Source organism: Henckelia pumila, chromosome 1 (genome assembly GCF_033568475.1).
Source record: "Henckelia pumila isolate YLH828 chromosome 1, ASM3356847v2, whole genome shotgun sequence".
Taxonomy (NCBI): domain Eukaryota; kingdom Viridiplantae; phylum Streptophyta; class Magnoliopsida; order Lamiales; family Gesneriaceae; genus Henckelia; species Henckelia pumila.
This window is the reverse complement of record NC_133120.1, coordinates 85,534,644-85,543,700: the sequence shown is the minus strand read 5'-3', so window position 1 is coordinate 85,543,700 and position 9,057 is coordinate 85,534,644. Positions and strand designations below refer to the sequence as shown.

At 27.9% G+C, this 9,057-nt stretch overlaps 1 long non-coding RNA gene across 2 annotated transcripts; it reads left to right on the top strand.

Annotated features, from left to right (window-relative positions):
- Nucleotides 1–5,870: 5,870 nt before the first annotated feature.
- Nucleotides 5,871–9,057, top strand: LOC140874895 (uncharacterized). Of its 2 annotated transcripts, XR_012148255.1 has the most exons (4): nucleotides 5,871–6,271; nucleotides 6,401–6,424; nucleotides 6,797–6,922; nucleotides 7,594–9,057. It is a non-coding gene; the product is annotated as an uncharacterized lncRNA (long non-coding RNA). The 2 variants fall into 2 exon arrangements; XR_012148254.1 differs by having other exon boundaries at nucleotides 6,797–9,057.

The window sequence follows — 9,057 nt, the reverse complement described above, 5'->3', positions numbered from 1 at the left end:
ATATTATTGAGAGGGTGCTTTATTAATGATCGTTAAACAAAGGACATTATGTAAATACATAATGCATAACATCTTCATTTAATAATCATCTATTTATAATATGATAATTGCTATATCATTCTTTAATGGGTAATCTGTTCCAAGAGCTTGAAAACAAATAAATTCAATCGTGGGATTGAATTTTTTTTAAAAAAATGAAATATGTGAATTATATATATCCAATAGAATGATCTCCTGCGTACATCCTAGGATACAGAAAATTTGTGAGCGATTTAGTGGTTTTTGTCTTATTTTTTTCACTCTCGCTTAGAGATTTCCTACACCCAAGAGTGCAGGAGATTTAAATTATATATAATTTTGATCTCCTGCACCATATGGTGCAGAGTTTTTTTTTCATGCGATCACTAAAACCCGATACCGTGTTTTAGTGTAAAAAAAAAAATTAAAATCCGATTTGCATACGAAAAATTCTGCATCCTAGAATGCATGTGATCATTACTGTATATATATATTGCACGTCTTTCAAATAAATAGTCAAATTTCTATATTTATATAATTCTTTTTGGTCTTTTTATTAATATATATTCCTATTCATTGAGTCTTGGAAAGACACTCAACATTTACTTGAATGTATTAAATATAAATAAAACAGGAAGCATGTTAAATTTTTTTTTTCAATTATTTTCGTTATTTTCTTATATATTTATGATTCAGACGGGAGACGTAATTATAGACCATGAAGTCTCATGTGAGAGAATCTAGTCGTGAGGGAATTCAGACGGATGGATTTCTTGCTTTTTCTTTCTTTTTTATTTTGGAATAAGTAATTTCCCGTGGAAAGAAGAAATAGCATACGAGGTTAATTCAAAGAACACAATATTGCAAAAAAAAAAAAAAAAAAAAAAAGAGAAATAAAGAAATCAAAGGATAGCTAGCAGGTCAGATTAAAACATTGGACTCCTAGTATACAAACACAAATATTAACATGCTTGAATTTATTTCATTTCTAATTTTTCAGTTTTAATTAAATTAAATAAAGAAAAGTGGTTCGCTGATACTGAATTAATTAGGATACGTTTAAAATTTTAAATGACTCACTCAGTTTGGTGGGAGACTTGGTCGATGATATATAGATAAGTAATTTAATTTAATACAAAATAAATAAAAAATGATAGTTAATATAATATTTTATTTGATTGATAGATTATAGTTTATTGATTTGATTAATTAAATATTATATAAAAATAATAAATTATCATTTTGTCTTTTTAACAATAAATAAAATATGAATAATATTATTTATAAGGGATAATATAGTAATTTGAATTTAATGAAATTGATATAAGATAAATAATTAATGATTTGATTGATGTAAAATTATAATTAATAGATGAATAAATAATATGACGAAAAGATCACGAGATTAAACAAGATAAGTTTATACATTGATCCTTAATACTCGTACCAAACAGAACCTCGTGATTAATAATATTTAAAAAAAAAGAATTTAAGAGTATTTAATTTTTTATTTTCAACCCAGATCAAGTCATGAACTACTTCGGTTCTCGTCTTCTCGAGCAGAACAACAGTAATATCTAATAATTATATGTGTGTGTGTGTGTGTGTGGATGGATGTAATATTCTGGTTCCTTGAATACATGCATTCTCCTGTACATTTCCTTTTGTGTACAAAATGAGCATTTAATATATACAAATGATGGTGACAGATATCGTCATTGCGTGTTTAATCTTAGTACTACTTTTTTTTAGTTTATTTGGGAATCATGTGAACTAATTTAACTGTGAATCTAGCTATCCACCTTTATAGATTGCTGCCTGCACCAAGGATCTTTCACATGGATGCCATATGTAAAATATTGTAATCACCACGATTATAAAATAATAATAATCATCGTCTCATTTAAAACTTGAATCCAAATTAAATGTGATATCTATCTGACGTTTCCCTTGCTGTTCTAAGGTAATTTTCATCACTTGCTCCACATGATTAATTAGAATTAAGTACAAGTATGATATATGTTATCGTTCTATATATGCATATAATTTACTTTGACATGTATAAAATTTCTCGCCATATATATATAGAGAGAGACTAAAATGGTATTAATATATTGATTACTTATAATTCATATGAGATTAATTAAAACCTCAAATTTGAGATAAGACCTCGAGTTTATAATATAACTGTAACAAATCTATTTCTTAATTTAAAAAATAATAATGTCATCGTTATCTAACAATAATTGGATGGCTGGAAATGTCCAAGTACATACGTTCTGAAAATGATTCAAAGTCACCAAAACTTAGGAGAGACAACAATTCAGTATTGATTTCTCCTCAAAATTTAGAATGGTATGACTTGGAAAGAGACTTGTCTTTCAAGAATCAAGCGTGGGTACGTTGCCCCTGACCCTGTTATGTATCTTTGAAATTTAAATAGCACATCATCTCAAATTATGTATATGTGGTAACGTAGCCCACAGGGGCATAGGCGAGTTGGTAAGGCCGGAGGTGACGTAGGAAAAAATTTCTCAGCGTTGCGGGTTCGATCCTCTTGTGGAGCATATTTCTCATTGAAATATTTGGGGGTATGCTCTGGGGGTTGGACCATGTTGTTCCCTCCCTCACGTCCCCCCTGCCTACTCGTGCTCATCCCTCGATTTAACCCTCGCATGAGCCAATGGATCTCTGACTCATGTGGGATGAGGTTCCCTTCGGGGTCAACCCTTTTAAAGTATATGTGGTAACGTAACACATAAATTTCTTCTTAATGCAGCCTTTTTTTGGCATATAAATATCAGTAAATAGTCCAGATTATGTTATACTCGAGAGAGGATAGATTTCCCAGTACATGGAACAAAAATATTAATGTCCCTCTTAATTAAGTTGGCCAAACACAATGTCCACTTATAAAGGATATTTCCAAAGTTACACGGAAACATTACTTTTATGTGAAAAGAAATAACATTACGCGCGTTTGTATATATGCGATATATGCAGAGAGAGTGTATATATATATAAAACACATGTCTTGCAAGACATGTGTTGTATAACAATTTTATTTTATATTATAAGAGTATTAAATATTTATTTTATAAAATTTACACTACAAAAAAAATTTCTATTTAGTCACGGTTTTAAAAAAACCGTGGCCAATTTAGCCACGATTTTATTAAAACCGTGGGTAATTAGCCACGGTTAAATAAAACCATGGTTATTTAGCAACGGTTTTTTAAAACCATGGTTAAATTAACCACGGTTTTAAAAAACTGTTGCTAAATAACCACGGTTTGAAAAAACCGTGGCTATTTAACCACGGTTTTAAAAAAAACCGTGGCTAAATTGGCCACGGTTTTAAAACAACCATGGTTAAATAGCCACGGTTAAAAAACCGTGGTTATTTAGCAACAGATTTTTAAAACCTGGTTAATTTAACCACGGTTTTAAAAAATCGTTGTTAATTTAACCACGGTTTTATTTAACCGTGGCTATTTAACCACGGTTTTAAAAACCGTTGCTATAAGTAGCCACAGTTTTAAAAAACCGTGGCTAAGTACTCACAGTTTAAAAAATCCGTGGCTACATTTAACCACGGAGTTTTTAACCGTGGTTGAATAACTACGGTTTTATTTAAACCGTGGCAAAATTAGCCACGATTTTACTAAACCGTGGTTAAATAACCACGATTTTATAAAACCGTGGTTACGTGTAGCCACGATTTAAATAACCGTGGTTATTTAGCCACGGTTTTTTTAAAACCGTGGTTAAAAATAAACACGATTTTTATTATTATTATTATTATTATTATTATTATTATTATTTATAATTTATTTAATGAAAATGAATGTATTAAAACTGTAAAAAAAACATTGTTAATGAATGCTCCACTGTATTTATTATTTTATTAACACAAAAAATATTGTTTTAATATCTTATTCTGATATAATTGTTATTATAACCAGGAAATTTATATTTATATTTATATTTTATTGTTAAAAAAATTCATTATTATATTAAATATGTTATTATAAATATTTTTCGATAAGTTGATCGTTTCCATCATTATCAGTTGATATAGCTGTGTTACTTATTTTATATAATTATTGTCAAAGTTATTATTACAATCATTAAATTATTATGTGGAGTGTTATTTACACCTCATATAATTAATCAATTGTTAGACTAATTTACCCTTACATATACTTTTCTTAAATTATGAAATCATGATTATCTACAAAAAATCTAAATATAAAATATTTTTACATTACATTTTATTTTAAAAATCAAATAAAAATTTAAATATTTTAAGAAATTGCCATACTTTTTACAACATAGAATAAAATATTTTTTATTATATACAAATAAAATATAAAATAACAAAAAAAATTATACCGATACACATAAAATTTTGGTAATGTAACATGACAATAAAATATATATATATATTTACATTATATTTTAAATCATAGAATAATTTTTTTCTAAAAAATTTTTATCAATTTTTTAATTAAATTATATATTTAACATGTCCAAATATATAAAATATCGATTTTTTTTCAACTAAAAATTTTTTGTTCATGTTCAAACAACTTTTTAGAATTAATTGTTTATTGCAAAAATTTAAATTCCAATAATGAAAATAGAAAATAAGAATATTTAAAATGTGTACAATATAAATATTATTTTAAAAAATTGATATATTTGACATATTTAAATTTTTAATATTTATAATCAAGTTAAATTAAAAAAATAAGAATATGTGTTTTAAAACCGAATGATCTGTATCAATTTACCAACAAATATATAAAATTCAATTGGTCAAATTAACTACTAAAATTAAATCAAATTTATATGGCATATCAAATTTATATTTGTTAAAATATAATTTAATTAAAAATTTAAAAAATTATGATACATAAATATTTTAGAAAAAAATTATTCTAAGATTTTAAATAGTATAATTTAGATATATATCTTTTTAGATTAGAAAAATTTTGAAAGTTCAAAATTTATACGTCTCATACTATAATATATCTTGAATATAAAATTAACCAATATTTTATGTACATCGGTATAATGTTTTAGTTATTTTAAATTTTATTTGTATATAAAAAAAATATTTTATTTGTATATTATAAAAATATTAAATTTTTTAAAATATTAAATGTTATTGTTTTTAAATAAAAGTTTTAGTTGTTTTTTTTTTGGATAAAAAAATCCTCAGTTGTTAATGTAAAAATGTTTTATATTTAGTTTTTTGTTAATTAATCAAGATTTCATAATTTAAGAAATTTATATGTAATTTAAGGAAAATATATGTAAGGAACAATTGATTAATTATATGAGGTGAAGTTTTATTAACACTTTTTGTAGTGTAAATAACACTCCCTAATTATTATTATTATTATTATTATTATTATTATTATTATTATTATTATTATTATTATTATTATTATTATTATTATTATTCCAAATTTATTTAATAAAAATACATGTATTAAACTGCAAAAAAATATTGTTAATGAATGCTCCTTTGTATTTATTATTTTATGAACACAAAAAATGTTGTTGTAAAATCTTATTCTAAAACGCGCAATAAGCCGAAATTTTGGGAATTCAAGCTGATCGTTTGGATCATTGTGAGTTGGTATAACTGTGTTATTGTAGAACTCTGATATTAATTATTCGATAATTTGATATAATTGAAATATTTATTTATGTCAAATAAATTGCAAAAATATTTGGAAAAAGCATATTTTAGAATATAAAAAATTAAATGGTATGAAATAAATATTTGAGGTAAAATAAAACACAAAAGTTATTATGGACAGACATATATACATATATCTTCTTCTCTCTCCTTCACAATCTCATTCCCGCGTCCCCTTTAATTTTTCCCCCAACCCTAGCCGCCTCCATCGATTCGCCGCCTCTAGCCGCCGGAAAGCTACCCTATCAGCCATCATCGAAGAACCTCGGTATCATCTTCATCGTCATCTTCCCAGTTGTTTTTCCGATCGTTCTTGTTCTTTAATTAATTTTCAAAGTTTTTCGTTGCTTCAAATCGCCTTAACTTTTCCGTCGGTGATCACTTTTCGAAAGCGAGCATAGTTTCGGATTCCTGGCGACGAGAGATAGCTAGTGATACCTATTTTACAAGTATTCCTCATAACCTGTTCGAACCCGTTTCCGGCAGCCTTCCATTCGCCGTCCGTTCGCCGTTGCCGACCTCTTTATAGTCTAGGAGAAGGTCGTTTATGTCGAGTTGAACTTGTTTCGAAGTTTTTGAATTATAATTTCAAACTAGGGTTTCAAAAATTAGGGGATTTCGAGTTAATTTAATTCCAATTATTGATATTTGATTTATTCGTGGTTGTAGGTACTATATTGAAGCCGATTGAAGGTATTGATTAATTTTCAGATTTTATTTGGAATAATTTCAAAATTCCAGATTTGTTAACTTGGGATTTTCGAATTTGATAGGTGTTGAACTCAATATTTGAATGTATAGACATGTTAGAATTGTTCTATATTAATCACGAATATATATGCTGCCCGAGTAAGGAATTTTACTCACTTCGATTTAATTAGTTTAGTTTATGTTGATTTTATAGCTTCATTATTGATTGTTATTCAGATTTATATTGAAGATTATATGGATAGCATAATGTAGTAAATCATTGGCATAATAATATCTTTGTTTATTTTATGTCTAAATTTATCAAATCACGGTTCACATCGCTGAAATCGAAATGATGAAGGCAATCTTTTACAGATGGGAAGAAGAGATTGACTCAAATACCAAGTTACAGATGAGTGTAAGCTTGAAGTAAATGTAGAAGTATCTGTTGAGGCGTCAGTTAGACCATTCTTGATGGATGTGATTTACGGCTGGTCAAAGGTCAGTTGCATTTGACTGTCAGCTTGTGTTTTTTTCATCATATAGCATGTCAAACTACAACAAATGTACTGTTTAAAATTCATGTGGACTTATCATATTGGGTATTGCCACTTGCTGATAATCATGTCATTAAATAATTATTTCTGAAGGTAGGTATCTGTGTATTTTCTCTGTTTGGATTTTTCTCGTTAAGTTTATTGTTGCAAACAGAAATACCACCTTGCCAAAGTATCTTGCATTTCGTTACTTATGCATATTGTGATTTATAGTGGAGTAAATGTCATATTTTGTGTTCTCTCGAGTAAACCATAAAAATTTTTGAAATCTAGTTGACAGTAAAAAGAAAAAAAATCGATCTTGGTTATTTTTTCTTGCTCGTGATATATATGGTTATTTTTGAAATTCCAATTGGTCATCAAGATGGAAATGTTCTTGTTTACTAGCAAGATATGTAAGCACTTGGATTTTGAATCATCACTTGGTATTTTTGAATGAGTAGACTGAGTTTTACTGAATTATAGTTGATGTGGTTAAAGTTGATTTGTTAAGGTTTAGTTCAGCATGTCAGAAATATGTTAGCTTATGGTTATGCAGTTTAGATCGAGTTTTTAGCCCTTAATTTTGGTGATGTATTTGTAATTTTTGTTTCATTGACTGACTTTCTAATATAGATTGACTGGGACATTCAGTGGGTATTCGATTGAAGGTATTTCATATTTTCAGAATTTTTCGGAGCGTAATTTCGAATTTCCAGAATATTTGAATTGAGATTTTTGAATTTTAGTTGCTGATAATATTCATTTTTTTTTGGATGCTTCAGAGGAGAATAATTCCACGTAGGATTTGTGGTTATATGCTTAATACCAGTGGTTTAAAAGTTACTATCTGTGTTGTTTTATGGAAAGATTGGAGATTTTAGATTTATTGTAAAGTAGTTCTAATTTTTATATATTTTGCTCATTAAAACTATGTCTATTGGTTTGAATTCTTTGTTTATGAGTTAGAATTAAATTTTGACTGATTATGAGTATGCGTATGCTGCCTAGAAATATTGGTTTTAATTAATAGAGTATGTGACAAATGAAATTCTATTGTAAACTAGCCAAAGTTTTCATGCCTCGAATGTTTGGTTCCCATGCTCGATATTCCTTTTGTTCTTGCATTCATGAACATTGTCTTCCTTTGTGCTCTGTGCATATTTTTCTTAAGTTTGCTTCTTTATTTCGTAAGTATGCAGTTTTTCTTTGGCTGTGAGGATAGTAGATGGATGAGTTCTTGTTGAAGAAGAAAGCTGTAGGCAATGGACTTTACTTACATGAGTTCAAAGACCGATTTTTTTTAAAAACCGTGGTTTGAACATTTTGGATTCATGAATACGCTTTGAATATGTTTATGAATTATTTTTTGAATGATAGGTATTTTCAGCAATTTCGGAATAGGAGAAGTTAACCATGAGTCCATGAGTTTCATTTCATTATATTTATTTGGCTACAAATGCAATTGTAATTTTTGGTCGTCATCGTTCGATTTCATCCTGTTATTCTCTTAGTATTTTCAGAGTATTTTGGATTATTTAAGGTATGTATGGTTTTGATGGTGTGGGCCCTATGCACCTATGAGTTTATTGTTTATGGTTTTTTGGTTAGAACTTCAAGTTCGAGCTTAAGTTCTATTCTTTTCTTTTGGTTCCAGGATATCTGCCAGAGTTCCTCTTGGTTTTATGTATTCTATTTTCTTTATTGAATCTTGAGTTTAATTCATTTGTATTGTCATTCATTTGCCATTTTGAAGATAATTCTATTTATTTTTTTTGTGTTCTCAGTGACCTAGCATATATGTTCGTTGTATATCTGAGTTGGATTCGAAGCTCTTCGGATCTGTAGTCATGCCTGTAGTAGCTTCATCTATTTACTTCCTCAATTTTCATGGCAATGTCCTCGTCAAACGTCTCTATTGTGACGATGTTGGGTTAGGCCTTAAGAATTTGTGATCTCCATGCCGCCTTCCTTCGCACGTTCATGTATTTATTATATGCTTAATAATTTGGGTATTCTGTTTTTGTGTTATGAGATTGAAGTGAGCTGCAGTGAGGTATATGCCTTATTGGTTCAGTAAATTGTTGATTTTGAGATTCA